The sequence below is a fragment of the Lampris incognitus genome, chromosome 12 (genome assembly GCF_029633865.1).
Source record: "Lampris incognitus isolate fLamInc1 chromosome 12, fLamInc1.hap2, whole genome shotgun sequence".
NCBI classification, from domain to species: Eukaryota; Metazoa; Chordata; class Actinopteri; order Lampriformes; family Lampridae; genus Lampris; species Lampris incognitus.
The window spans coordinates 24,648,502-24,667,841 of record NC_079222.1 but is presented as its reverse complement, the minus strand read 5'-3'; positions in this window follow the sequence as shown (position 1 = coordinate 24,667,841).

Below are 19,340 nucleotides of genomic sequence, written 5' to 3'. Positions count from 1 at the left end.
CCCGTCACGGTTTGAAAAGGGCTGTAGTTGTGTTGTTTAATTTGGCTCTGAACAATCTCTTATAATGTAGATTCAGGCTGTAATCTGGTGCAGATTTGAGCTGTATCTTTTTAAAGAGTATGTTGGATCTGTTTTATGCAGTGCTTAAGCTATTATGTGCCGTGTATTCTCTAAGACGCGGTGCACTTCAGTTTTTATGCTGCTTCAGACGCGATGATGAAACACACAGGCACAGAGTGGATTTTTTTTTGTTGGTGGTGTTCATTGTGTTTGTGTATGCGTTACCTTGAGATATCTCACCAGAAAGAGTGCTACTATCAGCACTGTTTTCTGTATTTACAGAAAACTATGCACTTTGCTTATCTACTTGCATGCATGCAGAAAACTAACTTTTTTGGCGAAGGCTTCAAGAAGATAGCGAAAAGAGGAAACGGGGGAATGGCTCTTCACATGGGTTTGGCTTTACCAGGATGATCGTGACCAATGCACCATTGAGAGTATGCTGACTGGGTGGATCACTGCCTGCTATGGCAGCTGGTCAGCCCTCGGTCGCAAAGCTCTGCAGAGGGTAGTGAAAATGGCAGTGTATATCACAGGCAGCAATCTGCCCCCCTCCATGAAGGACATTAATTCTTAGAGGTGCCAGAAGAAGGCCCACACAATAATCTGCCAGCCCAGACACAAACTGTTCTCTCTACTTCGGTCAAGAGTTACCGGAGGATAGAGTTTCGCACCAACAGCTTTCGAGACAGCTTCTGCCTCCAGGCCACAAGACTCTTAAGTTGATCACTCAGTCACAGACTGCCTCGATTGAAAAGTCCCACTTAAGCTGTTCATTATGGCGACTGTTACTGACCGCACAATCTGCCATTTGCACAGGTTTCCTGTTTACAGTACCAACGCGTATGTTACCTTGCTATTGTACAGACATCTCTACACTAGCACACTACCCAACAAAGTGCATTCCAGTCTGCACCAACTGTTTTGGTGCTTTGATTTCTCCAAGTATTTTTATAAGTACTTTTATTTCCCACCACTTGTTTGTTGTGCCAGCAAAACAAGCATTTTTTTGGGGGGGGGCTTTTCCCCCCAATTGTATCGGGCCAATTACCCCACTCTTCTGAGACCCCCTCTGCTGATCCGGGGAGGGCTGTAGACTACCACATGCCTCCTCTGATACATGTGGAGTCGCCAGCCGCTTCTTTTCACCTGACAGTGAGGAGTTTCGCCAGGGGGACGTAGCAGATGGGAGGATCACGCTATTCCCCCCAGTTCCTCCTCCCCCCTGAACAGGCGCCCCGACCGACCAGAGGAGGCGCTAGTGCAGCAACCATGACACGTAGCCATATCCAGATTCCCACCTGCAGACATGGTCAATTGTGTCTGTAGGGACACCCGACCAAGCCGGAGGTAACACAGAATTCGAACCGGCGATCCCCGTGTTGGTAGGTAACGAAATAGACCGCTACACTACCTGGACGCCCAACCATTTCGTTATGAGAATAAGTGTAAACTTACTCTTCCATATATGACAAATAAACTTGAAACTTGAATCTAGCGAGGAGGGGAAAGCAAGAATATGTGGTGAGAGTGGTTCCCACAGGTCTGAAGTGTGCTTTGGAGGTAGGGAAGGAGGGGGTAGGGGGTTCCCAGGTATAGGGATGCTTTGTGGGAAATGCTGTGTGATGAGGTAATGGAAGCAACGGGAATCATTTTATTTCTTTTCCTGCTTAATGTGACTTCACTGAAAGGGGCTTTAACATGGGGCTGCAAAAAATGGTCAAGCCATGTTAGGCTTCACAAGCATTTATGAAAACACACTTTAGATATGAAATCATTTTTGTTTGCAATATTAACAAAGGCCTAACCTCCCTTCTTTCATCACCATCCAAGAATTAGCTTCAAATGCAATTCCAGTCATGCAAAATAAATCGCCTATACTATCAGTGCTATCACACAATCTCAAATGAATTTTGATAGTAATTTTCTCAGTCATTTGTTCAGTTAGATTTTCTAAAATTGATTTTACTTTCAAAGCCCAAAATATTGCATGAGTTTCACAACGTTGGACCTGATCTAAGGTGATTTGATGGCTTAAAGCTCATTTTTAAATATCCTGGCTGGTTTATTGACAGAAATAAATGCAAAAAAAAAAAGTAATTTCTTTTTCTGTGTTTTTCATACGTAGTTAGTTATTTATTCACTCTACAGTGTCAAGCTTGCAAGCTCTTAATTTTTTTCTAAGCTGTTAACAAATCAACATGTTAAACGAATGCAGTCAGCGAACTGTGCATTTTTGCGGCATTCATGACAGAATGAGATCTGAACCGACGTCTTTTAAAATTAAGATAACTAGCTTGTGTAGTGCATTCAACTTTGATAGTCAAATATCTGTTTATTGTCAGGTTAGACGGTGAGCTGCATAGGCTAATATTAGTTTTATGACATATTACATGTACTGAACTGACTACTTGGGGTTGCAGATGAGGCACTCGTCTAATTAGTTCTGAAGCAATTAATGTATCTGTCTCATCTCCAGGGCTACATTTCCAATGCAATGCTGACGGAGGTGCATTGCCTAGTGTGAAATTTACTGATGATAAAGCAACAATTTTTTTTCTTCCCCACTTGCTTTGCTGCCTGCAGGATTTGCCCCTCAAATCTACTTTCCTCTAAATTAAAGGGAATGGTAGCGAGTTAAAGAGGATATAACCATTTTGCAGCTTGACAACAATGTGCAGTACACTTGACTTTCATTGAAACAAGAAAAATGTTTACTGAATCCAAGCAGAGTAGGTCATATTGGTTTAATGTATTAGGTGTCACCGGGCATCAGTACCACCATTAATTTCATCTGACAGCTCTGACATGACCGGTTATGATGAGCCTCCGTCTCTCCATGTGTCTGTGTCTGGACATTTTGAGAAATACTGTGCTACAGAGTGACAAATAACATGGCATCTTTACATCCTCTGCAAAATCCGCGCGGCACGGTGGCCCAGTGGTTAGCAAGAAGGTCCTGGGTTCGAACCCTGGGGTTGTCCAACCTTGGGGGTCATCCCAGGTCGTCCTCTGTGTGGAGTTTGCATCTTCTCCCCGTGTCTGTCTGTGGTGGATTTTCTCCGGGTGCTCCAGTTTGCCCCATCATCAAAAAAGACATGCACATTAGGGTTAATACTTCTGTCTGTGTCCTGTCTGTGACCGAGGCGTGGCAAGAAGAACTGGAGTTGGTCCCCGGGTGCTGCACGGCGGCTGCCCCACTGCTCCTAGCTACACAGCTAGGGTGGGTTAAATGGAGAGCATAATTTCCCCACGGGGCTTAATAAAGTATATTAAAATCAAATCAAATCTCATAAGGGTAGCTTTGGTGACCAAGTGGCCTGTCTGAATAATTCCTTCAAACTATTGATAACAGTATTTAGCATATGAAGAGAAGCTAGTTGTTAAGGTTAGCTCGAATCTTTCCCAAAGCAGACTGAGGTTGTAACATGCAATACTTTCGAGTTCTGTGGGAGGGGGAGGAACAACTCCCCCACTATCCTGCTGTCTGTGAGAGTAATGAAGATGTTAGTCTTTTCTCAGCCATGGTGACCTCTCTCCCTGCAGCTGACGCTCTTCTTCTCTCATTCTTTCCCTCCTTCTTTCATCCGCTTTCCCTCTCTTCCCGCCCTTTCTCCTCACCTTTCTCCCATTTTCTCAATATCTGTCACACTTTTTGTGTCTGTACCTCACTCCATTTCCATTCACTTTTCTCTACTCCTTTCTACTCTCTCTCTCTCTCTCTCTCTCTCTCTCTCTCTCTCTCTCTCTCTCTCTCTCTCTCTCTCTCTCACTGGCTGGCCTAGCCATTACATAAAACATCTATGTGTCCATTTAATGACTTGGATAAACTGATAGTGATAAGCCACAGGCCATGTCCACTGTAGTCTACCTCTGCTTGCCTGTGTCCTTTCATACCACGCTGAGACTCACCCATAACCTTTTGACTGGTGCTGCAGGATTTGGCGAAAAAGCCATATTGTGATTCTTGTGGACAATATCACAATTTGCAATTGCGATATAATAAACAAATTTATACATATACAAATAATACATTTGGGCAGCACAGTGGCGCAGTGGTTAGCGCTGTCGCCTCACAACAAGGAGGTCCTGGGTTAGAGCCCCGGGGTAGTCCAATCTTGGGGGTTGTCCCGGGTCGCCCTCTGTGTGGAGTTTGCATGTTCCCCCCCGTGTCTGTGGTGGGTTTTCTCCGGATGCCCCGGTTTCCTCCCACAGTCCAAAGACATGTAGGTCAGGTGACTCGACCGTACTAAAGTGTGTGTGTGTGTGTGCGTGTGTGTGTGTGTGTGTGTGTGTGTGTGTGTGTGTGTGTGTGTGTGTGTGTTGGCCCTGTGATGGACTGGCAGCCTGTCCAGGGTGTCTCCCCGCCTGCCGCTCAATGACTGCTGGGATAGGCTCCAGCATCCCCGCAACCCTGAGGAGGATAAGGGGTTTGAATAATGGATAGATGGACAAATAATACAAATTTGTCGTGTTGCCGCGACATGTAGTGACTTTCATTTTTCGTGTTTTACACAGTACCTCTTTCTGCTCAATATCGCTGAGCTTGAATCCAAAATATCGCCATATAACAGAGGTTGTGTTGTTTTCCTTTTTCTTTTTTGCCACCAGTTCATCAGCGTTTACCTGCTCGTTGTCATCGGTGTCCATTTTTTCCTTCTTCCCGGTCTGCACGCAGCCCACCGGATGGTCATGTGACTGTAGATTGCGCGTGCGCTTCACTGCCTAAACAGAGACTGATTGGTCATCTCTTAATCATGGGCGTAGACATGCAGACTGCACACAAACAGACGTTCACACGCACATTTTATTATTTAATGAAATCAGTCTTTTGCAGTTATACATAATTGCGATTAGATTAATTGTGCAGCACTACTTTTGACTGCACAAATTCCACGAAATCAAACAGAAGTCTGCTAGTGTGTGTGTGTGTGTGTGTGTTTGTGTTTGTGTGTGTGTGCGTTGCACATTTCTTTAAGTACTCTTGTATGCCCGCGTCCATGTTTGTATGTGTGGGTCTATGCTTTTCTGTATCAGAGAGGAAAAAAAAGAAGAAGAAGAAAGAAGCTCACCACTTATCCAAAGAAGTGAATGTGGAAGTTAGAGGACTGCAGGAGAAAAACGCTGGGGTGTTAAGTGGTTTCAGTTAACAGTTACAAGGCAGACAGTGAAATTGTTGTGGTGGGATAAGGGGTCAGCATGAGGCTCACCCTCACTTGGCGAACCAAGTGTTGTGGCCTCAATTTTCCGGCTGCTCACATGCTCATTTACACAATAATTGAGCAGAGTTTAAGCGTGGGGGTGCCCCACCGCTCCCCTCCCTGGCTTTACCTATCCCACCAGAATCTGTAGGAGGAGATCAGTGGAGCTGTTTTTGGGAGGTGCAGTGCGGTGGACAGCCAAAGGAGTGGAGATCAAACTGGGCCCTGAATGGGGCTTGGGAGGACAAAAGGAGCCTGCTGATATGTTATTGTCATCAAGGGGGAGGGTTCTTACGATAACTCCTTCTAGCAGGGATGTCCAACACTTCTCACAGAGAAGGCTGGAAATTGAAATATAACAGTAGATGATTAGCCATATATAGGCGCCCCGACCAACCAAAGGAGGCGCTAGTGCAGCGACCAGGACACATATCCACATCCGGCTTCCCACCCACAGACAAGGCCAATTGTGTCTGTAGGGACGCCCCACCAAGCCGAAGGTAACACGAGGATTCGAACCGCCGATCCCTGTGTTGGTAGGCAACGGAATAGACCGCTACGCTACCCAGATGCACAGAAAAGAATTACTTTTAAATACTAATCTGTAATTTTGATAATATGTAAAAATGGTATTGATTCTTATGCATGATTAACTGCCTGTAGACTTCAGTACATGATACATTCATCATATATTCTATATTGTATTCTTACTTTGCCGTCAAAGTTGCACAACTCTGCGGAGAGCTTTGCTCCTCTCTGCCAACAACTGTTACCTTATTTCTCGGTAGGTATTTAGTGTGAATGCCCAGCATTCACACTATTGCTTTCCAGTTCTTTATTTATTTATTTTTCTTCCACCCATTTTTTGACACTTTGTAGCTCCTTCATACTTTTAGCTACTGAAATGATTCAACTATCAAAATGTTCAACTCATTAAGTACATTAGTGCTCCCCTTTCAAATTTTTCGTACCTTTTGAACTTTTTGAAATATTCAACTTTTTTCAGCCATTTTTTGAATGGGAGTCAATGGGGGACTTTTGCAAACTTTCCACCTCTTTTACTCCTTCATACTTTTAGCCACTGAAACCATTCAGGTATCAAAATGTTCATCTCTTTAAGCCCATTAAGGCTCACATTTCGGTTTTTTGAAATCTTTTATACTTTTAGACATATTAAGCTTTTTCTACTTTTTCAAAACAATGGAAGTCTATGGGGAAAGGTTGAAACCCTCATCACCTTTGAACTGTATCTGCTCCTTCATTTTTTGAGCTAGAAACCCCATTTAAAGCTTAAACAGTTCAGGACGTTCAGCTCTTTCAGAATCCTATTCAGATTTTAAAAATATTTTATAGTTTTTGAACAATTCAGCTCTAAAGTTTAGCAATTCTGCCATACACTTTGCCTGTTAGAATGTTCAATCCTATTGTGACATCACATATCAATTTGAAACGCAACTGCCAGCCTAATTACTGTCAACTCTCAGCACCTGGTAAATTTGATCAGCTTCTGCCACTTCTTAACTGCTCTTCCTCCCTCTTCAACCTTCCTGCCTTCCTTCCTACCTACCTACCTTCCTTCCTACAACCTTCCTACCTTGCTTCCTACCGTCTTTCCTACCTTCCTTCATACCTTCCTTCCCACAACCTTCCTGCCTTCCTCCCTTCCTACAATCTTCCTACCTTCCTTCCTACAACCTTCCTACCTTGCTTCCTACCATCCTTCCTACAACCTTCTTACCTTCCTACCTTCCTACCTTCCTTCCTACAACCTTCCTACAACCTTACCTTCCTTCCTACAACCTTCCTACAACCTTACCTTCCTTCCTACAACCTTCCTACAACCTCCCTGCTATCCTACCTTCCTACAACCTTCTTACCCTCCTTCCTACCCTTCCTCTTCATCACCACTCTTCATCTTCATCACTACCCTTCCTCTTCATCACACTTCATCTTCATCACTACCCCTCCTCTCATTCAGCCCCTCCTCCTCTCATTCTACCATTCCGCCTCTCATTCTACCCCTCCTTTAATTCTACCCCTCCTCCTCTCATTCTACCCCTCCTCTCATTCTACCCCTCCTCCTCTCATTCTACCTCTCCTCTCATTCTACCCCTCCTCTCATTCTACCCCCCTCTTATTCTACCCTTCCTCTCATACCCCTCCTCCTCTCATTCTACCCTTCCTCCTCTCATTCTACCCCTCCTCTCATTCTACCCCTGCTCCTCTCATTCTACCCCTCTTCCTCTCATTCTACCCCTCTGCGATTTTTTTCAGCAGCTCAGCATTCACACTCTTTTTCTGTGAAAAAGCATTTTTCTAGTTAATTTTCGGTCTCTAGTGTTTGTGTGTTTTGTGTGTTTGTGGGCTTCTGTGTGCCGTCAGAGGCCAAAGTTTTATTTAGATGGAAGATAAGTTGTTTTTGAAAAGAGATTTATAATTTTCCTGAGAAGTCTAAGGTTTGGCCAGACATGTGTTTTTTTTTTCTGTGTGTGTTCATGGTTTTGGTAGAAAGAGGCGTCATTTCAGGGAAAGTGGGTGATCAGATTTGAAATAGTGTGAAGTACCTGCTGCCTGGTGACGAACATTGACAACAAGCCAATGAGCCTGGCATTAAATCAGATGAACACATTTAAGCTGTTAACTGAAGACTTGTTCCCGCTTTCATCCAAAGATGTTGTTGTGTCATAGTCGTCACAGTAACTACCGATGGCAGCTGTAATGACAGGGTAAGCTCAACCCCCCTGCACAACCTCTCCCTCTCTGTCTCTCTCTCCCTCTCTCTGTCTCTCTCGCTCTCTCTGTATCTCTCTCGCTCTCTCTGTATCTCTCTCTTTCTTGATTTTTTGATTCAACAATTTTTTTGAATCAATCTCTGTCTCTGTCTCTCCCTCTCTCTGTCTCTCTGTCACTCTGTCTCTCACTCACTCACTCGCTCTCTGTCTCTCTCTGTCTCCCTCTCTCTCTCTCTGTCTGTCTTTCTCTCTCACTCACTCGCTCTCTGTCTCTGTCTCTGTCTCAGTCTCTATCTGTCTGTCTGTCTGTCTGTCTGTCTGTCTGTCTGTCTGTCTGTCTGTCTGTCTGTCCGTCCGTCTCGCTCTCTCTCTCTCTCTCTCTCTCTCTCTCTCTCTCTCTCTCTCTCTCTCTCTCTCTCTCTCTCTCTCTCTCTCTCTCTCTCTCTCTCTCTCTCTCTCTCTCTCTCTCTCTCACACACACACACACACACACACACACACACACACACACACACACACACACACAGAGAGCTATATTTCCATATTTAGGTTAGATTGCAAAAGCTGCTGCAGGCAAATACCTTTAGACAGCATCCCATTTTTAACCTGCCCATTGTGACTTGCTGCTATAGTGTAGTACTGCTGTATGGAGAAAGAGCAAATATGGGGATTTACATCTGTATCCCCACATCTGCCGTGATGTTGTCTCAGAGGTTAAGTCTAAATAAATTGCTTGTTAATGCGTTGCTGGCAGAGGTAGCCCATGTTTCCCGGAAACCTCGCTCTTTCGCTCTCTTATTTTGCCACAGCAGTGTGGCTGTCCATTGTCTGGTTCAGTGTTAAAGCAAATGTTAAATGGACTGCATTTATACAGTTGGTTTCTAGTCTACCAGCCACTCAATGTATGCCTCACATTCACCCATTCACACACACATTCGTACACTGATGGCGGAGACTGCCATGCAAGGCTCCAACCTGCTCATCAGGAGCAGTTAAGGGTTCAGTGTCTTGCTCAAGGACACTTAAGCATGCTCTCTGGAGGAGCTGGGGATTGATCCAGCGACCGTTCGATTACTAGAAGACCCGCTCTACCTCCTGAGCCACGCCAAGTGGCAGAGCATTTAAACATCATGTTTAATTTGAGGCAGCTTTGGCTTCCGCTGGTCTTGTAAACAGATATAATTGACCTTGGATTCCCTTCCTCTGTCATTAGTAACATTACTTTCTTACAGTATTTCAGTGAGAACTGGCTCAGAAAACGTACAGTAGGACTAGCCCTACTAGCTAATACTAGCGCGGTGGCCTCACAGCAAGAAGGTCCTGGGTTCGAGCCCTGGGGTAGTCCGACCTTGGGGGTCGTCCCGGGTCGTCCTCTGTGCTCTGTGTGGAGTTGGCATGTTCTCCCCATGTCTGTGTGGGTTTTCTCCGGGTGCTCCGGTTTCCTCCCACAGTCCAAAGACATGTAGGTCAGGTGAATCAGGTGAATCGGCCGTACTAAAATTGTCCCTAGGTGTGAATGTGTGTGTGTGTGTGTGTGTGTGTGTGTGTGTGTGTGTGTGTGTGTGTGTGTGTGTGTGTGTGTGTGTGTGTGTGTGTGTGTGTGTGTGTCGGCCCTGTGATGGCCTGGCATCACAGGGCCGACACACATCACAGGGATAGGCTCCAGCATCCCTGCGACCCTGAGAGCTGGACAAGCGGTTTGGATAATGGATGGATGGATGGATGGATGGATGGATGGATGGATGGATGGATGGATGGATGGATGGATGGATGGATGGATGGATGGATGGATGGATGGATGGACTAGCCCTGGTTTGGAATGAGGTTTTTTTGGAATGCACTGTCACTGAATGGACTGTGTCATCAGTGTGTCATTGTTTGGAAAACACTGACCAAATGTGACATATATTGGTCATGACACACACACACACACACACACACACACACACACACACACACACACACACACACACACACACACACACACACACACACACACACACACACACACACACACACTCTCTCTCTCTCTCGAAGCATGTGTCCGCAGGCAATGGAATAAGATGCCAATTCAATTCAAGAACATACATAGTTAAACATCTCCACACAAGGCACGAAGTGCATTCTTGCAAACATACAACCAAAACCAGTCATGCATAGTGTACCTTCTCCCCCAAAATACAACAAAACGCACTTGCACACACATCTCTTTATTCCTCTCTTACTCATCAAATAAACTGCTAATATTGCTGTAGCCAACACTGCAGAACCAGGTCCATCTGAGCGGTCATCCCTGGTCTAATGTGGACTACCAAATGTGGGTTATCCAGGTTACAGTGGTTTTCTGGGATGGAAAAGAAAATGGCACTATTTCTTTGCAATTTTTCCAGCTCCCCCACTCCATCACTTCCCAATTTAATAAAGTGATTGACACATTTCTAATATGTTATAGTTGGTATCTGAATTTTGAGCTATTATACATATTTTACACACAAGCACATTATGCGGTACTACCTCAGCTGTAAGCGGCTCGTCTTTTTCATTTAACCTTGCAATGATTTAGTATTTTAATGAAAAGTTGGCATTTCTTTTAAAACAAATTCCAGCCATTCAGAAGGGGCATATGAAGGTGCAGAAGAAACGTTTAAACAGTAGCGTACCATGAAGTTTCAGCCAGGGCCTTCAGGAAGGAACTACCCCCCCGAACCACAAACACACACATACACACACACACACACACACACACACACACACACACACACACACACACACACACACACACACACACACACACACACACACACACACACACACTCATTTCTCATATGGGTGCTGAAACAGCCAACACAGCCACATAAAAAATACACTATCAGAATCAGAATCAACTTTGTCAGCCAAGTGTGCATGCACACGAGGAATTTGACTCCGGCACACAGCAGCTTCTAGCTCTTGCAGACATCACTCACAAAGAAAAAAGAAAACAAAAGAAAAAAAAAAGGGAAAAAAAGAACCGAGTAGAAATAAATGGAACAACAAATGGAGCAGGTGGCTGGTGTGACAGAGGAAGCTGTAGGGGACAGGAAGAGATGGAAACGGATGATCCGCTGTGGCGACCCATAATGGGAACAGACAAAAGTAGTAGTAGTAGCAGTAGCAGTAGTAGTAGTCGTAGTAGTAGTAGTAGTAGAGTAGTAGTAGCAGTAGCAGTAGTAGTAGCAGTAGTAGTAGTAGTATACTACCCTATATCATCTTATGTCCCAGAAGTATACACTATACATTCACATATCATCCACCTCACAACTACACACCATATTATATACCTTTGTTACAACCACTGTGATGGTTACAACCAACTTACCCTCTGTGATGGCCTGGCAGCCTGTCCAGGGTGTCTCCCTGCCTGCCGCCCAATGACTGCTGGGATAGGCTCCAGCATCCCCGCGACCCTGAGAGCAGGATAAACAGTTTGGATAATGGATTGAATGGATGGATGGATATTACAACCACAACAATAACGGCGATAATTTGTAACCACTATGCAGCAGTTGTATGTGTATTTACAATTGTACATTTTTATTGCGTAAACACTTGCACTGCACAGCATAGATATGCAGGTGAGACATCGTTACTATTTACAGTGTCATATTTACACAAGTGTCTATTCTTGCACCGTGCTGTTAAGTGTTCATGAGAGAGATTGCCTGTGGGGGAAAAAAGCTGTTCCTATGTCTGGTGGTTTTGGTGCCCATTGCTCTGTAGCGCCTGCCAGAGGGTAGGAGGAGTTCATCATCACGCACTACATAAGCACTACTGGATTAACACCAACAAGACAGTGGATCTTCAGCAACCACAACGCACACGCAGCCCACTGCGCACTACCTGAATACATAATAATATGTATAACCCGAATACATAATCAAAGTCAACCATGCGCATGCGTGCAGCAATAGAGAGCAAGGTCGAGCGAGCAAGAGAGTGAATGGAGAGAGGGAGCGGCGATCGCGAGAACAAATGTTTGCCGAAGGCTTTTAATTAGTGCCGCACGATTTGGTGAAAAAAATCATATTGCAATTATTGTGGACAATATTGCGATTTGCGATATAATAAATACATTTATATGTAACGACCACGGATAAGTAGACTCGCTGGGCCTTGGCTAACGGGTCGGACCCTTTAGTCGAGTTTAGTAACGTTTAGTAACGTAGTCGCCCGTGGTGCGGGAGATCCGGGTTCAGCGTCCAAGCTGTGGCGGTTCCCGGCTGCCCTCGAATTCGCTCCATCGGTGTCAGGAGTGGGAAGGTGAGACCTTGAGGCTACCGGAAGCGCGTGTGCCCAGAGACGTGAGGGAGCTGACATGCTGAGTAGTGTAACGACCACAGATGAGTAGACTCGCTAACGGGTCGGACCCTTTAGCTGACTGGTTAGCATAGTCGCCCTGGGTTCGCGTCAAAATGTTTTGTGTTACGTCAAATTTTTTGTGTTGCTGCGACATTGTAGTGACATTCATTTTGCATGTTTTACATAGTACCTTTTTTTGCTCAATATCGCTGAGCTTGAATCCAAAATATCGCCGTATAACAGAGGTCGCCCCCCCCCCCCCACCAGTTCATCAGCGTTAATCTGCTCGTTGACATCGGTATCCATTTTTTTCCTTATTTCTGGTCTGCACACAGCACACCAGATAGTCATGTGACCTTAGACACTGCCTAAACACAGACTGATTGATCATCTCTTAATTATGGGCGTAGATATGCAGACTGCACACAAACAGACGTTCACACACGCACATGTCTTTATTTAATTAAATCACGGCCTTTTGCGGTGATGCAATTGCACAGGCTAACGTCGCGATTGCAGATTAGATTAATCTTGCAGCACTACTTTTAATCACCGCAACCACAAGAGGTTCTTGATCATACCATCATAACGGTGCACAAAAAAATGTTAGACTGATAGTGTCTTTATGCATGTTCAATAATCCAAGTAAGAAATCAGTTCATCTGCATAACAACGGTTATTAACAGAAACGTTTCATCATTCATCGAAGTGACCTTTTCAGTCATTAGGCTGATAGGTCCAGTAATTTGCGAGATTAGCCGCATAGAGACACACATGCGACCAAACACATAATCCCCTTCAGGCTAACGCCTGGCGGATATAACAACCACATTTGCATAGTTAATGTAATGTTCACCAGTCACTCGCGCAACCTCAACAAATTCAATAAGGTATACCCACAATATTATCAGTGCACCGCCTTCAGTTCAACAAGAAAAGTGTGCACCCCAACCTGGAGTTGAAGTTCCACCTCACTCGAGAGACTTGTGGGTGCCTTCTCTTGCAAAATTTGTCCAGTGATATGGTCATGCAAAGTTGTAATCAGTTTGCGGCTTCGGGCTACAAGGAAGGGCTAGCAGTACCACTAGTGCTGGTCCAAGGAGCTGAGATGCGTTCAGATGACATAGGAAATCCCTGCTAAGCCCCATGAGAAAACAAGTCATTGAATTCAGACACATTTAAGGCACACTTCATTGCAACTATGAAAAATAAATTGTGATTTTAATTTTGAAAGGGCTAGTAGAGAAGGCCTTGATGGCCCTGACAACCCACCACTGTGTTTGAAGTAATAAAAAGCAGCATTTTAGCCCTTGTTGGTAATGGCATTTAGTCCGGCAACAAGGGTAATTTAGATAAAACGGATTAAAAAAACGAACTGCCATAAAATATTGTTTTATTGAGCTTTGGAAAATATTGCCTCATCTCCATGGGATCCTGCTTGTTTTGATTCCTTTCTTCCATTTTGCTCCTTTGTTTCTACAGCACTTTAAGATACTGTCTACAGATCTTTCTCAATATTTGGCATACAATAGCTACTTGGACCTCTATTACTTTGGCTTCAATAGGGCCTGAAACTATTAAGACTGCTCTTTTTGCTATCCTGGAAGCACCAAACACCAACTGAGCTGCTACTTTTCTTTGGTTCTCATTCACTGAGAGTCTGGTCTTGTGCTTTGGTGAAACTTCAGATTCTCCTCACCACCCATGTTGACCTGGGTTCTTGTGGTGTACCTTTTGGTTTCTGCTATTTGACTGATTGCTTTATCTGGTATTGTGCAAAGAGTCACTGGGGTTCCCCAGGGCTTGGTTCTTGGTTGCCTCCTCTCCCTTTAACACAAAAGGTTTTGGCCCTCACATTCCACAACTTCTCTAACTATTGCATGGCTGAAAGCATTCAACTCTGTTTTTTTTCTCCCTTCATCTGGCTAGGAAAGCAAAGTGCATCTGCACTTTCCTGGCTGACATCCCTGCTTGGATGGCTGCCCACCACCTCAAACTCAACCTTGGACAAGGCAGAGCTGCTTTTTTCCTGGCAAATCCTGCCATTTGCAAGACTTCTCTATCAATATTGATGACACCACACTGTTTGTCCAGGCTGCCAGAAGTGCTGATGTGATCTTAAATAATCAATTGTCATGTGAAGCAGTTTTGTGGCTTATAGCCACAAATTTAGCTCCATGTTGGTGTTGGAGGTTTATACTTTGCCAGATATGACCCTTCTTCACAACTCTGCCCAGGTCCTTGTTTCTTGTCATCTTCTGTCTGGCATATTGGAAGTCTCTCCTGGTCATGGTTCTGAGATACTTATCCTAATCAGCTCCTACATCTCATTCAGAACACACTACCTTTTTTCAACTCCCCCACAGCCTTCTCCTCTCAGCTCTTAGACGTCCAATGGCATCCCGTGACTACTTGTGTTTGATTCAAAATCCTGGTGTTAGCATCCAAGGCTGCAAATTATTGTTTACTTGTATAGCTCTAAGTCACAGTTTCAGTCTCAGGTGGTTTTACATTCACACAAAGGAAAGGATGACAATTGACAACACTGTCTATCCTTAGACTCTCGACCCTCGGTATTGGACCCTTCTATCTTCCCACTCCTTCAGGTCACAGTGCGGTCTTGTACTGCAGCCCTTGTTCTATGTTGTGCTTCTGCTGACCACTGTTGTTGAATAGAGGAATTAAAATCAAATTTGCATCCCAACACGTGTTTTGAAAGTGAACAGAGGAGTTTGATATTCTAAACAAATGAATGAATAGATAAATAGATAAACAAGGACTCAATGCTGCAGGTGTTAAGTCAGGAAGCGGAAATAAAGTTAGAAACGTGATAGCGTTTCGTGAAATATAGGGCAATGACAACAAGACTGATTGAAAGAGAGAAAATGCCAGATGACTTTAGGAGTGAGGTGTATTACTATTACCAACGGTCTTTTTTTTAGTAGCCAGCCCTCCGCTTAGTGTTTTTTTGAAAATGTTGCACAATATTTATGTTCTTATTTTGTGCCTCTCAGTAAAAAAAGATTCTTCTGACAGATTACTGTCTCTACTTATGCCCCAATGCCCACTTTTTATACAAACTGAAAAAAAAAGTGAGACAGCGAAAATGTCCATTACTGGATAGGCATACTTTCAGCCGTGAAATTGAGGCATTTTGACATGAAAATGTGACTGCAAATTCGAGCCTGCATCTTTTCCCCAAAGTTGAGCAGGATTTGTTTTGTTAAGGTGTCAGTTCTTCCCGTCCTGCAGCAGTACTGCCATGGCTCCATTCAGCCTCCACGTTTTCTCCTTTCTGTCTCCCCAGTGGTGAAATGACTTGTCCAACCAGTCAGGGCGGATGAGTCACTCCCCGTGTTTCACTGTACTCTTAACATTCACCACTTCAACATTACTTCATGTCCTCTCATCCCCTGCATCTGGTCTTCTTCTTCTTCTTCTTCTTCTTCTTCTTCTTCTTCTTCTTCTTCTTCTTCTTCTTCTTCTTCTTCTTCTTCTTCTTCTTCTTTCTTAAATACTTCTGACCTTTACGCTCCTTACCATGGTTTGCTTATTCTGGTGCCAAGGGCAGTCAGTGATCTTTGTTCAGGAGTAGGAGAGAGCCAGGAGTGGCCCAGTTAGTCAGCAAGGTGACCGTTCACCTAATTAACCTCCTGTTATATATACGCCTTTCTTTTTTTGTTTTGAATTTCCCCCTTTTTCTCCCCAATTGTATCCGGCCAATCAGGCCATTCTTCCGAGCTGCCCCAGTTGCTGCTCCACCTCCTCTGCCGAGCCGGGGAGGGCTGCAGACTACCACGAGCTTCATCCGATACATGTGGAGTTGCCAGCCACTTCTTTTCACCGCACAGTGAGGAGTTTCACCAGGGGGACGAAGCACGTGGGAGGATCACACTATTCCCCCCAGTTCCCCCCCCCCCGAACAGGTGCCAAGACCGACCAGAGGAGGCGCTAGTGTAGCGACCAGGACACATACCCACATTCGGCTTCCCACCCGCAGACACGGCAAATTGTGTCTGTAGGGATGCCCAGCCAAGCCGGGGGTAACACGGGGATTCAAACTGGCGATCCCCGTGTTGGTATGCAACGGAATAGACCGCTACGTTACACGGACACCCCCGTATATGCCTTTCTTAGCAGGTGTGGGAAGAGAGTCTTGTGGACATGGAAAGATGCTTAGCTATAAGTCAAGTCAAGTCAATTTTATTTGTATATCTCAATAACAAATTACAAATTTGCCTTACTGGGCTTTACAGCAATACAGTAAGTCTGCATCCTTAAAAAGGAGGCTCTTTAAACTGCTTGTGACCATCCCCCCAAAACAGTCTTAATTTGTATAGATAGTTGGGCTCCTTTGTCAAAAAGGTGAATATGAATTGCATGGCTGGTGTTGCATGCTTTAAGGTATTTGTGCTTATTCAGCTGAATAAGGCGGAACACCAGAATGCTCATCTCCCAATTATGTACTTGATAGACCATGAACCCTAATCTGTTGTGATGTAATGGTGCTCAATGTGACAACAAGGTACCATTCACATGCCACTTATTCTCTCAATTGGCTAGCCCAAGTAAATGGGAATTGTGTTAAAATGTGGTATCGTGATCTTTACTCACCATAAATATGCCCTGTTTAAAATGCTTCAGTAGTGTTAAATCAGGCTAGTCGATAGATTTGGCCGGAGCGCCTAAGGTTTGAAGTGAGCAGTCAGGAGCTCTCCCAGTTTTTGGGCTACAGACCGATGACATTGACCACCATCAGTGCTGCTTCGTGCTGCCACTAGAACAGCATATGTTCAAGGTCAATGTGAAAAGAGGGAGAAGGAGGAAGAGGAAGCCCAATTGTTTAGAGCTGCGTGGCAGATCCATCTTATTTATTTGTATTGCGAGATGAGAATACTGAAATATGATATCGCTGTGAAATTTGTCTCATTCATTCCAAACTGCTTCATTCCACATCAGTGGAATAGTAAGTTGCAAAACGCATGCACACATCACAATCATTACTAACTGAAGTGATATTTTGTAGTACCTGTAATATGTTGTTTTCATATTACAGAACGGCACTTGATGCTTCCCATGAATTGAGAAAGTCCATTTCCTGCAAGAAATAAATAGACTAAATATGTGCATGTTTTATTAAGGAGAGTGAGGCCTTCACTCTTTTATTTTTTATGGAGACAGTGCTCAGGGTGAGTAGAATACAAAGTAAGAGATGCAGGAGAGGAGTTTCTGGCATGAATCAATCCTAGCTGTATCTCTAGAGGTGGGAATTTCAACTGCTACTGTATATCAAATAGATGCACGTGCAATTAAAATGGTTCAGATTCAACAGCCAGGAATGTACCACATGGATTCAACAAATTAGGGAAATAAACATTATTGATGTTAATCAATGTACTATGTGCATCTGTCAGTTTATGTCTGCAGAACTGAGATAATCGCCTGCACAAAAAACACCATTTGTACACATTTTCTTATTGTAAGAATACCCCTCCCGTGCTCATTTGGTCTTCTGTGTCCATTGCAATTGCACTTGAATATGAGAGAAATCTGAGATATAGAGAGGAATTGAAAATGAGTTTTACTACAATTATTTTCAGCACAGATCTTTCCTGGTGCAACAACGATCTGTGACCAGCAAGTGGATGAGAGCAACAATTCTTATTTGGAAATGATCAGAGATAATGGAATTAACAGAGGAGGGAGGTAATGCGTTTGCACATGACTTTAGGCATCCGTTCTAAATAAAACCATGATACATCTATAGGAGAGTCTGTGTCTCCTGTCTATCTTAGACCCTTTAGAGAAAGAACTGGTTTCCATGTTCTGTACAGCTAATGAGGCGCCATATATTTCTTTATATTTGTGCATCTGTGAACGTTTGTGTGTTTCATGAGTGTGTGCATGTGTATGAGTGGTGTGTGGGTGCCCATGTGCACGCCTGAATTTGTGCAGTTTTGCATACATCTGGTTTGATAGTGACTCCCAGCATTCCTTAAGTGTAGTATGTGTTATTGGTCAAGACGTGTGCAGAAGTGGCAGAGTTCGCAACTTAGACTTAATTGTCTGATGAAATAATGACTGCCAAATGAGTCTGTGTGTACTTGAGCACAGGAGGAGCATTAACCTCTGCTTCCTCCTGTCTATGTCTGGCTGTGAAATCATAATCTGGCCTGTGGAGTTGGGCCATCTTCGCCACTTGCCACCTGCTGCAAAAATACAAGTTAGAATGAGGTCACTCCTGCAATGGATCTGCTAGCTGGGATGCTCGGGGACTCATATGTTATACATTATTGCAGAGTAAGACTGCTAAATTTCAGACAGCATCTGCCTATTAACTAATGAAACAAAGAGTCCAACTAGAAAGACAAAGCATGCTGGGGAAATGTTGGCATTTTGATTTTAATTTGCATTCATATTTTATATTTTGAACATACAGCTAATGTTCTCTTGATCAAGATACAGAGAGCAATGCATCTTTCTTACATAGCATACTGCCGTCCACTCTGGAGGGTGTTGTAATTCCTGGCAGGATGACTGAAATATCTGAAAGTGGAATATTGATATATGTATAGTTAGATATTATTTGGTTTTTTTTTAAACATGCTGGATTATGGTGCTAGGTACACACAAAACAGCAATTTGCACTATAAATTGGACTACATGGACATTCGGGTAGTATAGCGGTCTGTGATTGCCTACCAAGAAGGGGATCGCTGGTTCGAAACCCAGTTTTACCTTTGGCGTGGTCAGGCGTCCCTACAGACACAATTGGCTGTGTCTATGGGTGGGGAGCCAGATGTGGGTATGTGTCCTGGTCGCTGCACTAGCGCCTCCTCTGATCGGTCGGGGCATCTGGGTGGGTGGGGGGTGGCTTGATCCTACCACACGCTACGTCCCCCTGGTGAAACTCCTCACTGTCAGGTGAGAAGAAGTGGCTGGTGACACCACATGTATCGGAGGAGGCATGTGGTAGTCTGCGGCCCTCCCCGGATCAGCAGAGGGGTGG